General features: G+C 36.4%; 1 protein-coding gene across 1 annotated transcript in view; it reads left to right on the top strand.

Annotated features, from left to right (window-relative positions):
* Positions 1-373: 373 nt before the first annotated feature.
* Positions 374-21,836, top strand: part of ECI2 (enoyl-CoA delta isomerase 2) — a 132,032-nt gene continuing 110,569 nt past the window's right edge. Inside the window, exon 1 of the mRNA XM_056823377.1 lies at positions 374-396. The gene's annotated coding sequence lies outside the window, so the exon portion shown is untranslated. The remainder of the gene's footprint in view (positions 397-21,836) is intronic.

Below are 21,836 nucleotides of genomic sequence, written 5' to 3'. Positions count from 1 at the left end.
TGAGTAGGATAATTTAAAAAAATAGAAAGATCTACATGAAATTGTGCAGAGCAAAACAAGAGAACACTATGTACTGCAACAGATACATTGTTGAAGAATAACTTGCATGTATCCACCTCTAGAGAAAGAACTGATGAACAGAAACAAGCAAGACATAGTTTTATACATACATTTTTTTTTTTGGCCAAATGTGGCCTTCTCCAGGGCAGGGAGGGCAAGGAGGGAAGGAGATTCTTGGGAATTTTAATTTAACAAGTAAACAAATCGTAAAAGACAAGAAAGTAGTGACCTCTAACCTCCACTTTGAGGAAGGCTCCGGGCTAGTCATTCTTCACTCTGGACTTTGCCACCATTCTTCAGCTATTTTTTCCCTCCTCCCTTGAAACCCTCGCTTTGGTGAGTTCTTCCCAGAATCTCAATTTTGAGGAATAGCCTTGACTAATATCCTTCATTCACCAAACTTTATCACCCCAGCCCTTTGTTGGGTACCTTTTCTCTTGCTTGAGCTCCTTTTTATGTGTCATCTTCCCACTTCCAAGAGGGTAGGGAACATCTTTCTTTTGGGTTTATTATTTTATTCCTAGCTTTTAGTATAGTTCCTGTCACTCAGTAAGCAATTAATAAAAGCTTGTAGACTTGACTTGATTTGACTTAAAATGCTTTTCAAACCTGAAAATGATGTATAAATGTTACCTATTCTCATTATTAACCATTCTAATATATGTACATATATATAGCATAAATCAAATAGGTAATAATTGAGTATGGCATAAACTCAATACTCTTCTTCATCATTCTGCATTTCTTTCTCTCTGGATGTTCTTCAGTTTATCACTGCCCTTCCTAAAATACTTCTCATGTATTAATCTACATGATTTGGTATCTTTTTGTATTTTTTGTAATATTTTGTATTATTTGTATTTATACTATAGCTCTATGGCACTACTGGTAAATTATAGTCTGAAGTCAGGAAGTAAAATGAGAGAATGAGCAAATTTTAAAAGTCCACCATACAACACTATTATGGTAGCAGGAACATTAAAGACAAAATCCCAAAAGAAAAGACTAAATGGAACATCTATAACCAGATCTTCAAAAACAAAACATATATTAGCCATAAATTTAAGTACAGAAATCAGAGTTTATAAAGAGTTTTTAACAAAGTTTTTATTAATGAAATGAGAAAGCTAGAGGAAAAGTTTGGGAAAGAAATATCAGTCAGATAAGAAAGAATTGGAAAGGGAATTAGAGGCTTAGCAGAAAAGGTTCAAGAGTCTGCCCAAGCAATAAACTTCTTGAAAATTAGAATGGATCAAGTAGAAATTAACAACTCAATGAAGCAACAGGAAAGATTAATATAAAGTCAAAAGACTTAAAAAATAGAAGAAAATATGAAGTATCTTTTTTTTAGCATTATTTTATTTGGTCATTTCCAAACATTATTCATTGGAAACAAAGATCATTTTCTTTTCTTCCCTTCCCCCCTCCCACCACCTCTCCCGTAGCCCACGTGCGATTTCACTGGGTATCATATGTGTTCTTAATTCGAACCCATTTCCATGTTGTTGGTATTCCATAATGTTGGCATTAGAGTGTTCATTTAGAGTCTCTCCTCAGTCATATCCCCTCAACCCCTGTAGTCAAGCAGTTGCTTTTCCTCGGTGTTTTTACTCCCACAGTTTATCCTCTGCTTGTGGATAGTGTTTTTTAGATCCCTGCAGATTGTTCAGGGATATTGCATTGACATCAATGGAGAAGTCCATTACCTTCAATTGCACCACAATGTATCAGTCTCTGTGTACAATGTTTTCCTGGTTCTGCTCCTTTTGCTCTGCATCACTTCCTGGAGGTTGTTCTAGTCTCCATGGAATTCCTCCACTTTATTATTCCTTTTAGCACAATAGTATTCCATCACCAACATATACCACAATTTGTTCAGTCATTCCCCAATTGATGGGCATCCCCTCGTTTTCCAATTTTTGGCCACCACAAAGAGTGCAGCTATGAATATTCTTGTACAAGTCTTTTTCTTTATTATCTCTTTGGGGTACAGACCCAGCAGTGCTATGGCTGGATCAAAGGGCAGACAGTCTTTTATCGCCCTTTGGGCATAGTTCCAAATTGTCCTCCAGAATGGTTGGATCAATTCACAACTCCACCAGCAATGCATTAATGTCCCTAATTTGCCACATCCCCTCCAGCATTCATTACTTTCCATAACTGTCATGTTAGCCAATCTGCTAGGTGTGAGGTGATACCTCAGAGTTGTTTTGATTTGCATCTCTCTGACTATATGAAATTTAGAACACTTTTTCATGTGCTTATTATGAAGTATCTTAAAGGAGAAAAAAATCCTGGAAAACAGATTGAGGGGAGATAATTCAAGAATCATCATACTTCCTAGAGGCCATGAACCAAAAAAAGGAGCCTAGTTATCATATTTTAAGAAACCATAAAAGAAAATTGTCTAGATCTCTTAGAACCAGAAGGGACAGTGGAAATAAAAAAGAAACCATCAAGCTATTCCTTAAAGAAGTCACATAATGAAAACTATGAAGAGCAATAAATGTAAAATCCAGAACTTGTAGGTAAAAAAAAACCAAATAATATAAGTATTTAGAAATAATTAATTCAAGTGCTGAAGAACCACAATCAATATCACACAGGATTTAGCAGCCACCACAATAAAAAACCAGAATTTGTAATACTATATTCCAGAAGGCAATATAGGCTTATATCCAAGAGTGACATGCCTATCAAAAATGAGTATAGTCTTATTGAAGAGAAAATATCTTTAATGAATACCTAGAGATGTGGCTTGACTAGAGCAGGATTTTCACCCCCCTAGCCTAGACAGTATACTTTTCAACACAGCCTAATGCCACATTCATTTTTTTATTATTCTATAATAATAAATGACTTCTATTAAGCATGCAGTCTACTAAAAATACTAGATCTTTGTCAGAAAACTTGCCTAATCATTTGCCCCATTTGTACTTGTGAATTTGATGTTTTGAATCCATGCAGGACTTTGGATTTGTATCCATTAGATTTCTTCTTAATATTAGATTCAATCTAATGCCCTAGCCTGTTAAATTGAGTTGGGTTTTTTTAATTCTAATGCTATCATCCAATGATAACATATCTATTTTAGGTGTGTACACATATATCGATATCTTAGCTCTTTATTTCCTGAAAATTTGATAGCTGATAACTATGTTTTTATTTAAGACATGTCTTATAAAATATTTTTAAGACATTATTAAAAATGTTAACTGGGGGGGGGGGGCAGCTGGGTATCTCAGTGGCCTGAGAGCCAGGCCTAGAGATGGGAGGTCCTAGGTTCAAATCTGGCCTCAGACACTTCCCAGCTGTGTGACCCTGGGCAAGTCACTTGACCCCCATTGCCTAGCCCTTACCACTCTTCTGCCTTGGAACCAATACACAATATTAACTCCAAGACGGAAGGTAAGGGTTTAAAAAAAAATGTTAACTGGTATAGAGTCAAACATAGATCCCTGAGACACTCTACTGAAGACCTCCTCCAAATTGATGTTAAACCGTTAATAATATACAAAATAAAATAAAATTATATATATAGCAATATATAAATTATATATAAAATAAATTATAATAAGTGATCCTTGGATACAATTATTCAATAATTTCTCAATTTCCCTAAATTAACTACCATCTGAACAACTTCTTTTCATCTTGTTCACCAAAGTCTTTATCATGTTTTTGTAGCACCCCTTTGAACTACTTTACCAACTTGTACTCTCGCTGCCAGGTTAGGTTCTCCAAAAAGTTGATGCTCTCTTGGGTTCTAGGGATGATTCTGTGGGTAGCTCTTCACACTGTTGTGTCTTGTAAACCCCTACCAGTGTGCTTCTGATTAATAATCAGTCAATAAACGTAGTTAACTCTCATTAAAGAAGATAATTATTCAGATTAACATAGCAAAAATAGTAGTTACAATAGCATCCCCCCCTCACTCCATGAATCTAAAGTACTGTCCCATAAATATAAAATACAAAGGAAAAGTGAGCTAAAATAGTATAAAATGCTATTGAGATACATGAGTAAGATACAGGGGATGGCAAAGGCAACTCATGAGTTGGCACCACAGGGTCTTGAAGACCTTTTTCTATTCATAAAAGCTTCACACAGTTCTTCTCCCCTATCTTAGGTGCAGCATCACTTTTGAAAATGATAGTTATATTAAGCAGCTTGTTAAATTGGGCTCACAAGGCACAATGTCACTACTAGCAGGGGTCCCATTCCTTGAAGCTATTTCTTCCTTCTGGTGACTATTTCTCCGTATCTATATCTGTCAGAATGTATATCTCTGGCCCTTAGCATGCCCTATTGCAGTCTCCAGCTGATTCAATAGCATCTTTCAAAGCTTCACAGCTGATGAGGTAGAGGAAGGAGAGAGAAATTCTCTCTTGACTCCCTGCAGGGACCTCCTCTGGAAGCTTCTAGTTTATATCCTTTCTAATTCAAACTGATTTCATCCAGGTCTTAGCTATTTAAAGCCCCTCACTCCATGAGTATGCCTAATTTGCTTACTCAGACAACCCACATTATTCCTTTCTTTGACTCAGAGATTTTAATATTTTATAAAGGTATATAAGAATACACTCATCTTTACATTATCATTAATATCTTTTGATCACATCCTGGGTCTTCTGTGACTATATCAACTGAGCTGGGAGGTAGGAGGTCAATAATATTCCTCCACTTTTTCACCTCAGTAAAAATCAATGTAAACTACATCTACAATATTACCCAGATTAAGCAGTCTTGTAATTATCAAAATAAGGTTACACTAATATAACCTGCTCTGTTTTAAAATTTTATTTTTTAATTTTAAAAATTAAACTAGCTTCTCTTCCTCCCACCTCCCTGCCCCCAAAAAGAAAAAAGAAAACACCAAATCTTTATAGCAAATATGCATAGTCAAGTAAAAGAAATTCCCATATTGGTCATGTCAGAAAAAAAAATGCCTCAATCTGCATTGAATTTATCACTCTATCAGGAGGTGGGTAGCACAGAATAATCTGTTCTTAAAGGACTCATGCATTCTTAGTGATCACCGTTTCCTCTTGTACATATTCATTCATCATATCTTTAACAATTCATTCTAGAATGATAGTTTCAAAATCAAGACATTTGCCCTCTTCTGATGTTGTGGCAACTATCCCATTCTCTAACATCTTTATTATCCCAACTGTTATTCATTTGTTAACCAAATTTATTAAGTATTCATTCAAGGCAAAGGCTTTTAATGAAACAAATTAATCTGGAATTAACTCATCGACATTCTCAAATAGCCAACCACCTTCCTATGGTGGTTAATCAGCCATATCTACCAATTTTTTCATTCCAATGATCTGTAGTTCATATGGTCCTAGAACTTGAAGTCATCAAAACTTCCCAAATGATCCTTTACAATCTTTTTCCCCTTTGGTTTTCAACTCTCCATTAGTCATATTTCTTCTGTTCTTTCCAGGCCATAGATTAATGGTTTTAGAAGAGAAAACAAAAGCAAATAAATATTGAGCAGTTTTCTCTTAGGTCCATCATCAATTGTCATCTTTTTATTCACTCAAATATTGGTCATGTCCCTTCTCAAGCTTCCTCTTCTACCCAACATTAATTAAAAAAAAAAAGTTTGTCCTTCACATACCTCAGAAGCTTTCTGATCCTCTTTATGGAAGACTGTGACAGGCTTTGCTCTGTTGCACTCATCTTCAATTACCTCTTCTTGCTTCCAACTTCTAGTTATTCTTTTTATCTCTATTATTTTATAAATTCACTGTCCATGCACTCACATCATACTCCTTAAAAAACGTGTACCCTGTAAAACATGTATACCCTAGATTGAATTGCTTATCAGCTCTGGGAGGGGAGAGGGAAGAAGAGAGGGAGACAATATGGACCATATAACTTTGGAAAACATGTGGAAATTTGTTTAAAAAATTAAATTTGTTATTTTTATTTTGTTTTGTTTTATTTATTTATTTTATAAAAAATTTAATTTGTTATTTAAAAATTAAAAATGAGATTATCCAAAAAAAAGGTGTATTCTCTCTCTTCATCAGAATTATTTCTCTGTGTCTTCAGAAATTCATTCCTGAAGGCTTCTCATTCCTTTTTTGGCTAACTTCCTTTGTAGAATTTTAAGCGATTGTATCCTACCTCTCCTTTCTCTCAATCTTTTGAAATCTGTTCTCACAAGAGCTAGAGTGCATGTCAGACTGTGTCCAAACATTTTTGTAGTGATTTCCACATATTCACTATAAGAGAGTAAACTCCTAAGTAGAATTATGCTTACATGATCTCACAGAATTTAGCAGAAGGAGGCACATAATAACAACAATAATAATAACTTTTATATAACACTTACTATGTGCCAGACACTGTTTACAATTACAATACTTTACAAGTATTATCTCATTTGATCTCATAATAACCCTGAGAGATAGATGCTATTGTTAGAGTATATGTGTGTGTGTGTGTGTGTGTTCAGCTAATCTATAATGAGTGCTATATATAATTGCTCAATATGTACTCATTGGGGGCAGCTAGGTGGCACAGTGGATAGAGTGTCAGGCTTGAAGTCAGGAAATCTCATTTTCCTGAGTTCAAATCTGGTCTCAGACATTTAGTGGCTCTGTGACCCTGGGCAAGTCACTTAACCCTATTTGCCTCAGTTTCTTCATCTGTAAAATGAGATGGAGAAAGAAATGGCAAACCACTCCAGTATCTTTGCCAAGAAAAATACCCAAATGGGTCCCAAAGAGTTAGACACAACTGAAAAATACCCCCAAAACAAAATTCAATGTATTTGTTTATTGAATGATCCATTTTAGACTACTACATTGTTTTTCTTTACTATCTTGCCATTTCTAAAGAATTTTGGATACTAATAGGGTTATATTGGTCTACTACCACCCTCTCAAAAGAAAAAAAATTTTTATTATTTTTCTTGGCCACAGTCATGTTTTCATGTCATGTGTTTATCTTTTATCTTCCTCTGCTCAGTTTTCAGTTCTGCCTACTACAAATTCCTTCCAAATTCCCTGTGTTTACCCCCTGCCCACTCTGTGTCAGCTGGCTAGAAAGCAAAGGATAAACTTCTCTTGTTTAGCAACTCTCTAGAGGCAGGTATTTGGCCTAATGATCCAACAAAATGACATTTAGTAATAATGTCATATTTTATATAGCATTAAAAGTTTAAAAAAATCATTTTCCTCAAAACAACAGCAGGGAATTTGGAAAGTGTTTGTAGTAGGCAGAACTGAAAACTGAGCAGAGGAAGATGAAAGATAAACAAATGACATGACAACATGATTGTGGCCAAGAAAAATAATAATTCTTTCTTTGGGGAGGGTGATAGTAGACACAACTCTGTGAGCTCCATATGACGAAACAAAGATTGTTAACATGGACTATTGGATTATAAACTTCTTGAGAGCAGGGATTGTCTTCTGTAGCTCCAGTGCTTTGTACATAGCAGGCACTTAATAAATATTGATTGATCGAGAACAAACAAGCCAAAACTAAACACATATATACTGCTTGTCCTCCCTCCTCTTCACTGTAAATGCCACACAGATTTCAACATCCCCATTTTAGGGTTAAGGAAATTGAAAGTCAAAGTCAAAATTCCCCACCATCACACAGCTATTAAGTTACAGAGAGGATTCAAATGCAGGTATTCAATTTCCAAGTCCAAGATGCATTCAATATATAACAGTACTTCTCACTGGAAAAAACGAACTAACAAATTTTCTGCAGTGTTACTTCGAGGTTTATTATGATAGAGTTCAATTCTGATGTGCCAGATCACTTAGAGACTAAATTTTAGACCATTCCTCTAGCTTCAGCATGAGTCAGGCGTACCTATTGCAAACATACAAACCCATTTACAAAAATATGTCCAGGAAAACAGCTCCACAATATTCTCCCATAACCCATTCCAGTCTTTACTATTATAAATTCTTTCCTAAGCTCTGAATATTACGACTTCCATTCATTTCCAATTATTCTCTCCTCTGGTGAACATCTGGTCACTTTTTTCTTAAGAAGTTAATGAATGGGGGGGGGGGGGGCAGCTGGTTAGCTCAGTGAATTGAGAGCCAGGCCTAGAGATGGGAGGTCCTAGGTTCAAATCCAGCATCAGACACTTCCCAACTGTGTGACCCTGGGCAAGTCACTTAACCCCCATTGTCTAGCCCTTACTACTCTTCTGCCTTGGAACCAATACACAGTATTGATTCCAGGATGGAAGGTATGGGTTTATATTTTTTAAAAAAGAAGTTAATGAATAATCCTTCACCTAACTTTTCTAGATGCTGGCAATTTCAGTTTCTTTTTACCTTAGTCTTCTCTTCTCTATACTTTTAATCATATGTGTGACTTTCTGTTGAATTCTCACCAAATTTTTTAAATACTTCAAGGATTACCATGTGAAAGAGGGTTTATATTTGATAAGCTTGGAAAGTAGCTATGATGGGGAGGGTACTGGATATTGCCACAAGAGAATAGATCTTCTCCAGCTCAGTTTGTCCACATCCTTCCTAAAGTACGGTATCCAGATTTAAGCATATAATCAAATTGTCTGAATAGGAAGGGGTACATCAGCATTATCTCCTCCTTCATTTTGAACATTACAACCATATTTATACAACCTAAAGTTGAGTAAGTCTTTTTTGTCTGCCTTGTCACAATAACTTATGATGAGCTTACTTGCAACCAGCAAGTAACTCCCTTGAAACATTATCCCTTCATCATTTCTAACAGCAGAATAGCATTTTTTCACATTGATGCAATATAACTTAGTAAGCCATTTCCCAATTGATGGGCACTCCCTCCTATAGTTTCTAATTCTTTTCCACTACAAAAAAAAGTGGTATAAATATTTTTGTACATTCTTGGAGTTGTATTTATTAGGACTAATCTCTCCCTTAATTTCCTTGACTCTAATTCTCCCTTCTTCCCTTTCCCTCCTATTTCTCTTTTGAAAGATTCCCTTCTCTCCTTTCCTTACTCCTTCCACATTAAGTGAGATATATTTCTGTACCCAATTCTATATCTGTATAAGTATGTTTATTCTTCCCTCCTTTAACCACTTCAGATGAGATCAAGAAAGTATTTGATTTTGAAAACAATAAGGAGTCATTAGACTTTACTGAGTAGGAGAGTGACACAAATGTCTGTTTTAGGAAAGTCACTTTGTTAGCTGAAACAGAGGACAGATTGGAATAGAGAGAGACTTGAGGCAGGAAGATTCACCAGCAGGGTTTTACAATTGTCTGAGCATGAGGTGATGAGGGCCTATATCAGATTGGTAGTGAGGGAGGCCGGAAAATGGCCAAACTTGAGGGCCTAACAAGCTGACCTGTCAGAACCGTAAATATGCCAAATCCTAGCAGGAAGGCCTAATGAGCTGGTCAGCCTTGAGAAACTTATCAGAACCGTAAATATGCCAAACCTCCAGCTGCAGTAGGTACCAGATAAAGGCCAGGAAGACCCCAAAAATATGTCAAACAACAGGTCAGGGGGACCCCAACAATATAGAATTGTCAAAGCTCCAAGAATAGTAGGAAGCAGATAAGGGCCATATGTGCAGGCAAAATTCCAAGGATGGTAAGGTACCTACAGAAAAGTATAAAAAGCCCAGCCTGTCAGAAGCAACTCGGAACTCTGATGATAGAGGTTCCCACTGATGCGCGTATCAGTTCAATAAATGGCCTTTCTCTGCCAGTTTGCATTGTTCGTGGACTTCCATGGTGGTGGGTGAAATCCTGGACCTTAACAGTAGTAGTGTCAGAGGAGAGAAGATAGCATAGACAAGAGATGCTGCAATGATGAAATCAACAAGATGGGATCGGGACTGTAGAGGAGTTGTATGAGAGACAGTAATCAAGGATGACTCTAAGGTCCAAGACTGAGGAACTAGGAAAATAGTGTTACTCTTGAAATTTAATAGGAAAGAGGAGGCCAGGAGAAAGGAATTGGGGAGAAAGTTAATAAGTTAAATTTTGACATCAGTTTAAGATGTCTACCAGACATCTAGTTCAAGGTTTCTGAAAGCCAGTTGGAGATACCAGATTGGAGAATAACAGAAACATTAGAAAATGGGTAGATTTTAGAATCATCAGCACAGAATCTGTGGGAGCTGATGAGATCAACAAAGTAGTACAAACAGGAAAAGAGATGAAAGCCCAAGATAGACTCCTGTAGGATACCCACTGTTAGTGAGCATGACACAGATGAGAATCCAACAAAGAAGACTGAAAAAGTGCTCTTTAATAGGAAAAGAAGCAGGAGAGAATGGATCCCAAAATCCTAGAAAGAAGAAAATATCAAGGAGAAGTGTCAGTGGTGTCAAAGGTTGCAGAGAGGTCAAGAAGAATGAGGATTGAGAAAAAGGCTATTATATTTGGCAATAAGGAGATTGCTAGTTATTTTGGAGAGAAATGTCTTTATTATAATGAGGTCAGAAGCTAGATTGTTAAAGGGTTAAGAAATAAATAAGAGAAGTAGTAGAGTCAATTATTGTGGATGGACTTTTCAAGGAGTTTGGCCAAAAATGGATATAAGAAGGATTAAATGAGGAGTGTTTTAGTATGGGGGACACAAGTATATTCATAATTAGTAGGGAAGAAAACAGTAGACACTGTAGCTCACTTGCTTGGTGTTTTTTTTTCCTGGTTACCCTCCATTTCCTTGACTCTTCCTAATACCTTCTCTGTTTTCCTTCAAGTTCCCACTAAAATCTCATCTTTCATTGGATGACTTTCCCTAAAGCCTTGTCAGTTTTATTCCTTTATCTCTTTTAATTATTTCCTACTTACTCAATATATTCCTTGTTGTACATACCTGTTTGTTTACTGTCTTTCCCATTAAATTGGAAGTTCCATGAAGTCAGGGACTCTGTTTTGCCTCTTCATATCCCCAATGCTTAGTACAGTGCCTGGCACATTGTAGGTGATTAAATGTTTATTAACTATTGACACTTTAACTTAGATATCTCATATCTTATCTTAATTTTTCATATTTCATAATTTATATCTTAAATTTGTTCTTTTTCCACTTCTATTTCCTCTTCCTAACTTCTTATGTTCCTAACTTCATCAAGATTACTGTCATTCTCCCAGTCACACAGGCTTATAACCTAGGTGTCATCCTTGACTCCTCACTCCCTCTGATCCTCCATATCCAAACAGTGGTCAGGTCTCATTGTTTCTACTATCTTAGATACATTACCTTTTCTCCTCTGACACTGCCACCATTCTGGTGCAACCGAGAAGCAACCATAGGCCATGAAATCTGGAGCCATAGAAGGTTCACCACATTTAGAAGTGACTGGTTTGTCTCCTGATTGTTTTTGAGAGATTCTCATACTACATAACAGTTAAGCTAATGTGTCCCATGAGCAATGGAGGGGAGAACGCATGGTTGGCTACCTTCTGAGAATGAGTTCTGAGTAATTTTAATATCAAATTTAATTCTAAATTCTATTTGTCTTTACTTTTAATTTGTCATTGTCAGATTTCGTTAGTAAAAAACATTGGTGGCTGTGTATAAGTAGTGGGTTTAAACAGATGACTAACCAAACAGTTCTGGAAAGTTTGGAAAAAAAGTTGAAAAGGGACTTAAAAAGGGAAGTGCCCTGGGGAGATCCATTTGTATAGAGCCAAACCAAATATTTCTGAGGTCAGTTGAGATTCATTCCTTCATTGTTGTCCTTTGTACTTAAGGAGGACTAAAATGACATTATAATGTCAGGGTCAATGAACAATGCATCTGGCTGAAGTTGATCAGACTAATGTGGTCTCAGAAGGTGCTACCACAGGTCAGGCACAAATAATTCATCTGAATATTTGGGATGGAGATACCCAAATTTGCACATCTCACATTTCTTTTGAGCTATTGCCATTCTGTTTTGCTCACATAACATAGATCCTTCTTTGATGCCAGTGTCTTCCATGTTTCACAATCAATACCAAAGTTCTTCAGAGAGATCTTTAGAGTGGCCTTCAGTCACTTCTTCTGACCTCCATGTGAGCACTTACCTTGTGTAAGTTCTCCACAAAAAAAAATTTTTTCTTTTAAGGCAAACATACATTTGGCATTTGAACAATGTTGACAGCCCACTGGAGTTTGCACTTTCTACAGTAGAGTTTGAATGGTTCACAGTTCAGCTCAAGAAAGGAACTCAGTGTCTAGCACCTTATCTTGCTAGATGATCTTCAGAATCTTCCTAAGACAATTCAAATGAAAGTGGCTCAGTTTCCTGGTCTGGCTCTGGTATATTGTCCAAGTTTAATAGGCATACAACAATAAGGTCAACACAATGACTGTAGACCTTTAGTTTGGTAGGCAGCCTATTACTTCTTCTCTCCCATGCTTTGTTTTGGAGCTCACCCAATACTGAGCTAGCTCTGGCAATACAAAGACCAGCTTTATCATCTATGTATACATCCCTGGAAAATATTCTGCCAAGGTGAATGAAATTATTCACAGCATTCAAAATTTATCCATTTGCTATAATCAATAGCTTCTATGTAAGATCAAAGAAAGATTTTACAAAGACCTAGAGGTCATCATCATCAATGGCCAAAAGAGTATGAGCTTATAATCCTGGGTGACTTTAATACCAGAGTAGGCAAAAACTATCAGATATTGTAGGGAATCCTTGGGAAGAATGAACTTGAAAACAATCACAGGAACAGTCAGTACTCAAGACTTATGTATGGCATTCTCAACAACAATATTGTCTTCTGGTAACCTAAATGCAACAAAATGATCTGGATGCACCCTCAAAGCAAGCATTGGCACTTAATAGTCTATATCATTATAATGAGAAGAGATAGACAGGACCTGAGTTTGATGAAGAAGATGTGTGGTGCAGTGCTGGACCAATCATAGATTTATCCTCTTCAGGCTCAACATTCACACTAAACAAAAACAAGAGACCACAAGGCAAGAGACTATCAGAAAACTTAACATCAATAAATTAAAGTACTTCTCAGTGCATAAACAGTTTGTTGCAGATTTAAAGGAAAAGCTGAACCAACACATGGTTGGCAAGAGTGGGGCAGAAAAGGAGTAGACAGCATTCAAAGGGTTGCTGTACAGCACCACATTTATTCTTAAGATCCAGAACACTCACAAATATCCAGATTGGTTTGATGAAAATGATGAAGAAATTTGGAAACTTTTAAATGAAAAATAAGAATTCCACAGGGTTATAAGCAAGATAGTTTGTCCAGTCAGCTGAAAAGGAAAAAGTGAAAAACTGAGTAGAGCAGAAGCAATGTTGATGTTCTTTTGAGGACTTCTGTCTTTTCTCACAAAGACAAGATTCAACTATATCAACTTTCTGGCTTCTTTATCAGAAGTCTCCATCAGAAGACACCCCAGTCAGAGAGTTCTGCTTGGTACCCCTATCTCAATATATTGAGTACTGTGATAAGATAGATAAGCAGATTCTGGAATATACCTGATGTTTTTTTCCTTCCTCTCCTATAAGAGTGAATCTTCTTTGATTTATGTGAAATACTTAAACTGAACCAGCAAGTGATCCATTAGATTGAGAGTTCCTTGAAGAAAACTCTTTTGTCTGTTTTGTAATACTTAGCACAATTCCAGGTTCCTAGTGAGCATTTAGATTTTGTTTCATGACTAAATGATTTATGCTTTTTACAAGAGAAGCTGGTCAGAAAGGGGAAAGAAGAATAAATAATAAGGCCTCTCAATCTCACCATCTGGTAAAGATAAATACTTAGACCCATAGTTTCTCATTTCGCTTTCTCCCTTCTTCTAGAACACCCATCTCTCTTCACACAGGTTTCAAATTCAGACATTTTTGAGTAAGACAGAAGGGTAACTTGTGACTATAATATATAATATAGAGGGATTAAGAATTATCCTGGGGTGGGAAGTCAGAGGAAAAGAGAGACATTTTGAGAATATGGGAACAATTTAAGGAAAAGACAGGCCTTAGTGTAATGCCAAAGTGAGTTTGTTGGACAACAAAACTATAACATAAGAGCTATGGGATCATATTTGGATAGTTATGGTAATTCTGGAATTAATGCCAATGGGGTACTATAGGGCATTTATCTAAAACCATCAACAAGCATCATCTGTAATGGGAATAAACTAGAATCCTTCTTAATAAGATCAGGAATGAAGCAAGATTATTCATTATCACCACCACTATTTAATAGTTAATATTATTTAACAGTATACCAGTGTGTTATTAGAATTTGCTCCCCAGGACTCTCTTTCCCAGCATCCCATTTGCATATTTAGCAAAAAGTATTGATAATAAAATGGGATGCTGGGAGAGTCCTGAGGAGCAAATTCTAATTAACATACTTTTAAAACTCATTGTGGTTAGACTCTGAAATATATTAATTAGGTGGTCACCAGGGATTTAATTTCTAAATCCCAAAATGAATTACTAAAGTAAATGGAATTTATAGTAGCTTATTTACAATATTTACAATAGAAGGAAGATATTAAGGAATGAGAGAGAGAGAAAACTCTGGATTCTTCTGATACCAGTTAGAATCTCTAAACCCCAGCCAGGGGAAGAGAGTCTCAAGAAGATGTGCCTTATCTGGAGGCTTTATGCCTCCAGAAAGATGGGGTCACTAAGTCAGTTAGAATTTCTAAGCCCCAACCAGGGGAAGAGAAAAGCAAGTCCACTAAGTCAGCCTTTCACTCACCAACAGTGACAGTCTAAAAGAAGTCTGGGTGTCTGCCTTCTGGTCGCTCCTCTGAGTCAGTACCCAAATGTCCAAATCTCTGAATGTCTGAATGTCTGAATGTCCATCTTCCCTTCACTCCAAGCCCGGGGTCTGTCCTCTTCAGCCTTTTTTCCCCCTCTATTTAAAGACCTTTTTCTCTTGTGTTACCTTCCCTAAATGTTCACGTCTACCAATCACAGCAGACACTTTTCTCTAGGACCACCCATTCTTTAGTTCTCACCTTCTCTGGTTAGATTATATCTTTTGGGGTTACTTAACATCTCTTTTGGTAAGTTCACCATTTGTAGTTACTTAATGCCTTTTTGTGGCTAATTCACCTTTTGTAGTTACTTAGCACCTTTTTGTAGTTAAAATCTAAAAATAGATTATAGCTTACAATTCTAGCTTCACAATAAAAAAAGAGCTAAGTATCTTCATTGTTACAATCAGTAGATAGCTAAATCCAATCTTCACAATACCAGATATGCTAGCTATAGTAATAAGAGCAGAAAAAGAAACTGAAGGAATTAGAATAAGCAATGAGAAAACAAAACTACCACTCTGCAGATGATATTATAGTACACATAAAGAATACTAGATAATAAACCAAAAAAAAAACCTAATAGAAATAATTGACAACTTTAGCAAAGTTGCAGGATACAAAATAACCCATATAAATCATCAGCATTTCTACTTAACACCATCAAAGTACAATCCCAAGCGATTGAAAAGGAAATAACTGTAGGCAATATAAAATATCTAGGTCTATTGAAACAAACATAGGAACTATATGAATACAATTACATCCTTTACATCCTTAAGGGCATAACCCAGGGGCAACAGTGATCATAATGGAAAAAGATTTGTGTAAACTCAGAGTTTTCTTCAAATAGTCCAACAATATTTTTGGACCTGTTTTATCTGCTATATATATCACAATGAGAAATGAATCAACAACAGGTAGGGCTTTTATCCTTTTGTTATCCTAAAAGCTGATTTTATCAAAATAACCATGTTATAATTGTGCATATATTTTAATACAGTATATTTGTTTTCAGGATGGGTGGGAATTTACCTTTCTGAAGAAAAAAAAAGTATCCACAGAGAAATTGCCCAAAAGCTTTAACTTCCAATATGATTGCCAAAAGCCAAGGTTTGTGTATTTCAATATAAAAATGATTTGACTACTATGGAGTCTGAAGTTAAAAAGGATAGGGTAACTGGACTACTCAACTTTTCTCCCTCCAAAGAAGAGAATTAACCAATCCAGAGTAGAATCTATTCCTCATGGTAATGTAATGGAGGAGATAAAAGGAATGAGGGAAAGAGGAGAGAGAGAGTGAAGGGATTATTTTCTTTCCCGTTACTTATGGGGAGAGGTAAGCCAGATACTGTCTCCTTGGAAAGGATGTGACTCCAAGAGATGTTGTCTTAAGAAATGAAGGACAGGGGATTGGAGAGGAATTTCAATGAGGTGGCACTGTGTCTCCCTCAGAGGAGTTAAGACCCCTGAAGTCAGAGCTGTCTCTGTGAGACAAGATGATCCCTTGTAATTTCCTCCTCCCAAGGGGGCATCAACTGCCAGCCCCCCAAGATTTTAGGTATGATAAACTATCAGGGAAAGAAATGGTAGATTCCTTGGTCAGAGATACTGAGTCACAGGGGTTGGAATCAACCCCCTTCTTGTGCAAACCTAATCCCCTTGTTTGATCTCTAAGACAAGCTCAACCCCAAAGTCGAAACAGTCCAAATGGATTATTTAGGTTCACTGAGGCAAGTGACAGCAAAGGTATGAGGGGAAAAAAAAACTTGGGAGAAAGGTCAGCCCTGATGGTCTACCAAACAGATTGGCTCCCAAAGTCCAGAGGCCAGAGACCACTGTGCCTTGGCCTCTTTTTTCACCATCTGCTTCTTCTCCCTTGCCTTTCCCAGTCAGAAAGACCTTGACAGTTTGGCTCCAGAATTCTCTCCCCCATAGTCTCAGAACCCTCAGCATTCTCTTTGCCCCTCCTCCGCTGCTTTCCAGGCCAAGCTGTCCCTCAGCCTGGTAGTCAATCTCCCTTTCTTACTTTATGTTATTATGGGATTGTTTAAGGGAAAGAGACAAGAGGGAAACATCTAAATATTTTAAGTTTATTGATGGGGAAAGAGAGAGGAAGGAGGGTAACAAAGGAGTAGGGGAAGTTCTTAACCCTAGCCCCAAATAATTTCCTTCATACTATCCTAATGGCTAACTTATCTAGACTAATAAGTTAAGCTCCCCCCAAACAGAACCTCACAAAACAGAGTCCAGTAAATGAGCCAAGATCCCAGAGGTAAAGTCCAAAGTAGGTCCAGCAGAGAAGTAATGGTTCTTCTTTGGTCTTTACTCTAGCTGCCTGCAGCCAGTTCAAGCAGTATTTCTCCTCTCAAGCTGGTATCTCTAAAAGGGCCAGAAAACTTGTAGAAAGATGGCAATCACAACTACGTCCAAAACTTCCCCCAGAAGTTCAGTTTTAGTTGGGACCACAAGCCCCTTGGAATTTTGACCCAGGCTCTCATGTGATTCTGTGTCCCTGCCAATCATTTTGCAGAATCATTTTGCAACAAGAAGTCTTTGCTTACTACATTTACAGTAATTAAACTGTAGCACTTTCAGACAAAAAAAAGTATTGTATATTAACCCTTTGTGGCCAGTCCTTATAACTGTTTTCTTGTCATTCATTGGGACTCTAGCTCACTTCTGATAGCATTTTCATGAATTCCAAATTTCCTTTATCAGATCAAAATCTTTCATCATGATTAAGGTGCTGGCTCCTCAACACATTAGTTTCTTTCCAGTCTTGCTCAGCCTTCAAGAACCTAAAAAGAATTTAGAAGTGCATTTTTTTCAAAGCTGGAAGTGTGAAAAAACAAGGACTTTCCCTCCCTCTACCCCTCCCAGGTTCTCATCATCTCTCTGTCTCACAAAGAGCATAAAGTAATTAATTGTCACCTCTAAGGAGAGTCTCATGTAATAAAGTTTTCAATTGGTCTGTTCTTCAAGATTATCTCTCAACCCTTAGTTCTTTCTCAGGCCAATATCTCATCATCAAACACACTCTCTTCTCTTCCTTTATATCTACCCCTTGGTGAATCAGTTCAACTCTGCACTATTCTTTATACTCTTGACCCTTGTCCTATCTTGACCCTTGTCCTTACCAGACCCCAACCATGGGCTGAATAGAGATGGAGACAATCATAAAATCATGCTGATTGGATCTACTCTAAACTTATCTTATATAGTCTCCACTGGTCCCTCAAGGGAGCAAGACAATCCTTTTACACCTCTCTAATCAATTCACTTTCCCAATCACCTCAGTAGCTATTTCTAAATCTTTCTATCCCTTCCTTCTGCCTGCATCTCCTTCCCATCTTCTCATATCTCAGTGATAAAACTGAGTCAGAAGTTGCCTCCTCTTGGGGGCAGCTGGGTGGCTCAGTGGATTGAGAGTCAGGCCCAGAGATGGGAGGTCCTGGGTTCAAATATGACTTCAGACACTTCCTAGCTCTGTGACCCTGGGCAAGTCATTTGATCCCTGTTGCCTGGCCCTTACCACTCTTCTGCCTTGCAACCAATATTGGTCCCAAGACAGAAGGTAAGGGTTTAAAAAAAAAAAAAGAAGTTGCCTCCTCTTCCCCCTTCTTCCTCTTCTCACATCACTCAGCAATCTTCCCACACTATCTTCTTCACCTCTGCCTTGAATGCATGACCATAACAGTGTGTGATTGATTCATTTAACCATACCCTCCTTTAAAGTAAGTGATAAGAGACACAATTAGTCATAGGCCTTAGACTGAGTGTGAATGACTTCTCACAAGACTCTTGTTCTGACAGGAAACTTGACCACACCTCAGAGACCATTTTTAAATTATCAAGGGGAATTGAGAAGTAATTTGTTCCCAAAACTGAAGCAAATGTGGCTTTCTAGCACACCCTTGAGGAACAAGAGAAGTACTGAATTATGAAAGAAGAAGCGAGCTATCAAAGGTTATTGACACTACAGACGTCAGAAAGACAACCTGGTCTAAGGGAATTCTCAAGAAAATTTGGCTCTTTTCCCAGCTTCCACTCCTAGTGCTACTTATGCAAATAATAACAACAGTAATAACTAGAATGTATTTATCACTTGGGATTTACAAAGCATTTTACAAACAGTATCTCCCTTGATCCTCATTTTAGCTAGCTCACAAGATTCCTGGCAGGTAAGGGCAATTATTATCCTCATTTTACAAATGCAGAAACTGAGTTTATGTGACTCTCCCAGCAGGACCCACAGCTACTAATTGTCTGGATTCAGATTTGAACTCAACTCTTGATTTCAAGCCTACCACTATATTTACTAGTGTTTTGTTACCCAAATGTTTCTAGTAAACCAAAATTTTTCCTCAATCACAAAGAAACCAGAGATCGGCTAGAGACACATATGTATAAATATAAAGTTATACAGAGAGCTTAAATGTTAGGAATTTATATGACTAAGGGTTCAGAGTGACTGTTTCTGAACTCATGTTTTATCTAAAACTGAAGGATTTTAGAAGCCTAAGATACATGGACCTTAGAAGGCCCCTTACAATTTGCCCCCTACAATTTAAAATGAGCTAATTTATTAAATAATTTTTTTCACTTGAAGTAGTAGCTCTACTCCTAGCCAAGACAAACCCCTCTACAAGCAATCTTTTTTTTTTAATGTTTCATGATGTTTCTTTATTTTTTTGTCTTGATTTTGTTTATTTTGTTTTTTTAGTTTTATTTTTACTGTTATGCAAGACACACTTCTATATTGGTTATTGTTGTAAAAGCACATCCATACATAACCAAAACTCTAAAATAAAACCATAAATACACTGATGTGAAAGATAGCATGCTTTGATCTGCATCCATCTGACTCTAACAGTTCTTTCTTTGGAGGTAGACAGTATTCCCTGTCATAAATCTTTCAGGATTGTCCCAAATAATTGCATTGCTGAGGTTAACTAGATTTTCACAATTGATTATCATACAATAGTGCTGTTACTGAGTACAGTGTTCTCCCAATTCTACTTATTTTACTCTGCATCAGTTCCTGCACTTCTTTCAAGCTTTTTATGAAATCATCTTGCTCACTATTTCTTATAGAGCAATAGTATTCCATCATCGACATGTACCACAATTTGTTCAGCTATTCCCAAATTGATGGACACACCCTCAATTTCTAATTCTTTGCCACTACTAAAAGAGATGCTATAAATATTTTTGAAGTAGGTCCTTTTCCCTTTTTTATTATCTCTTTGGAATGCAGACCCATTAGTGACATCATAGGATCAAACTAATTAAAAATCACAGCTCTAAAGTGCTTTGGGCATAGTTCTAAATTGCCCTCCAGAATGATTGGATCAGTTCAAAAAAGCAAAAAAGCATCCTGATTTTGCCATATCTTCTCCCACGTTTATCACTTTCCTTTACTGCCATTTCTTATCAATGGCTTCACTGACCAATCTGATAGGTGTGAGGTGGTGCCTCAGAGTGTTTTAATTTGCATTTCTCTAACCAAGAGATTTAGAACATTTTTATATGATCATTGATTACCTTGATTTCTTCATCTGAAAATTACTTGTTCATATCTTTTGACTGTTTGGGTAATGGCCTGTATTCTTCTAAATTTGATTTCGTTTTCTATAAATCTGAGAAATTAGACCTTTTTTAGAGAATTTTGTTATAAAAAATTTTACCAGTTTGTTGTTTCCCTTCTAATCTTGGTTTTATTAATTTTGTTTGTACAAAGCTTTTTAATATAGTATAATAAAAATTATTTATTTTAAATCTTAAAATGCTCTCTCATTTGGTCATAGATTCTTCCCTTTTCCATAGATCTACCAGGTAAACTACTCTGTATTCCCCTGATTTACTTATGGCATCACTCTTTATATTTAAATCATATATCCCTTTTGACTTTATCTTGGTATAGGGTGTGAGATATTGGTCTATTCCTAGCTTCTGCCATACTGTTTTCCAATTTTCCCAGCAATTTTTGTTAGGTAGTAAATTTTTATTCCAAAAGATGGGATCTTTCAGTTTATCAAACACTAAGTTGTTATAGTCATTTACCCCTGTATATTATTTATATAATGTATTCCATTGATCTAACATTCTATTTCTTAACCAGTACTAAATTGTTTTGATGATTGCTCCTTTGTAGTACAGTTTGAAGTCTGGTACTACTAGGTCACCTTCCTTCACATATTTTTTCCTCAGTTCCTTTGAGATTCTTAATTTTTTGTTCTTCTGGATGAATTTTTTAAATTATTTTTTCTAGTTTTATAAAATAATTATTTGGTAGTTTGATTGGTATGGCACTGAATGAGTACATTAATTTAGGTACAGTTATCATTTTTATTATATTAGTTCATCCTACCCATAAGCATTTAATATTTTCCAATTGTTTAGATCCTACTTTATTTGTGTGGAAAGTGCTTTGTAATTGTGTTCATATAATTCCTGTGTTTGTCTTGGCAAGTAAATCCCCAGGTATTTTATATTGTCTAGAGTTGTTTAAAAAGAAATATCTCTTTCTCTTGCTGCTAAACTTTGTTGTTGATATATAAAAAGCTGATAATTTGTGAGAATTTATTGTGTATCCAGAAACTTTATTAAAGTTATTATTTCAACTAGTTTTTTAGTTGATTCTTCAAGCAGACCTTCATATCATCTGCAAAAAGTGATAATTTAGTTTTCTCATTGCCTACTTTAATTCCTTCCATTTAGTTTTCTTTTCTTATTGCTAAAGCTAGCATTTCTAATACAATACTAAATAATAATGGTACTAATAGGCATCCTTGTTTCACTCCTGATCTTATTGGGAAGGCTTCTAACTTATTCCCATTGCAGATGATACTTGCTGATGGTTTTAGGTAGGTACTACTATTCGTTTTAGGCAATGACCCATTTATTTCTTTGATTTCTAGTGTTTTTAATACAAATGGATGTTGCATTTTATCAAAGGCTTTTCCTACATCTATTGAGATAATCATGGTATTTCTGTTAGTTTGATTACTGATATGGTC

This window comes from Monodelphis domestica, chromosome 3 (genome assembly GCF_027887165.1).
Source record: "Monodelphis domestica isolate mMonDom1 chromosome 3, mMonDom1.pri, whole genome shotgun sequence".
Classification (NCBI taxonomy): Eukaryota; Metazoa; Chordata; class Mammalia; order Didelphimorphia; family Didelphidae; genus Monodelphis; species Monodelphis domestica.
The sequence above is the reverse complement of the archived record's forward strand: the minus strand, read 5'-3'. Positions and strand labels throughout refer to the sequence as shown.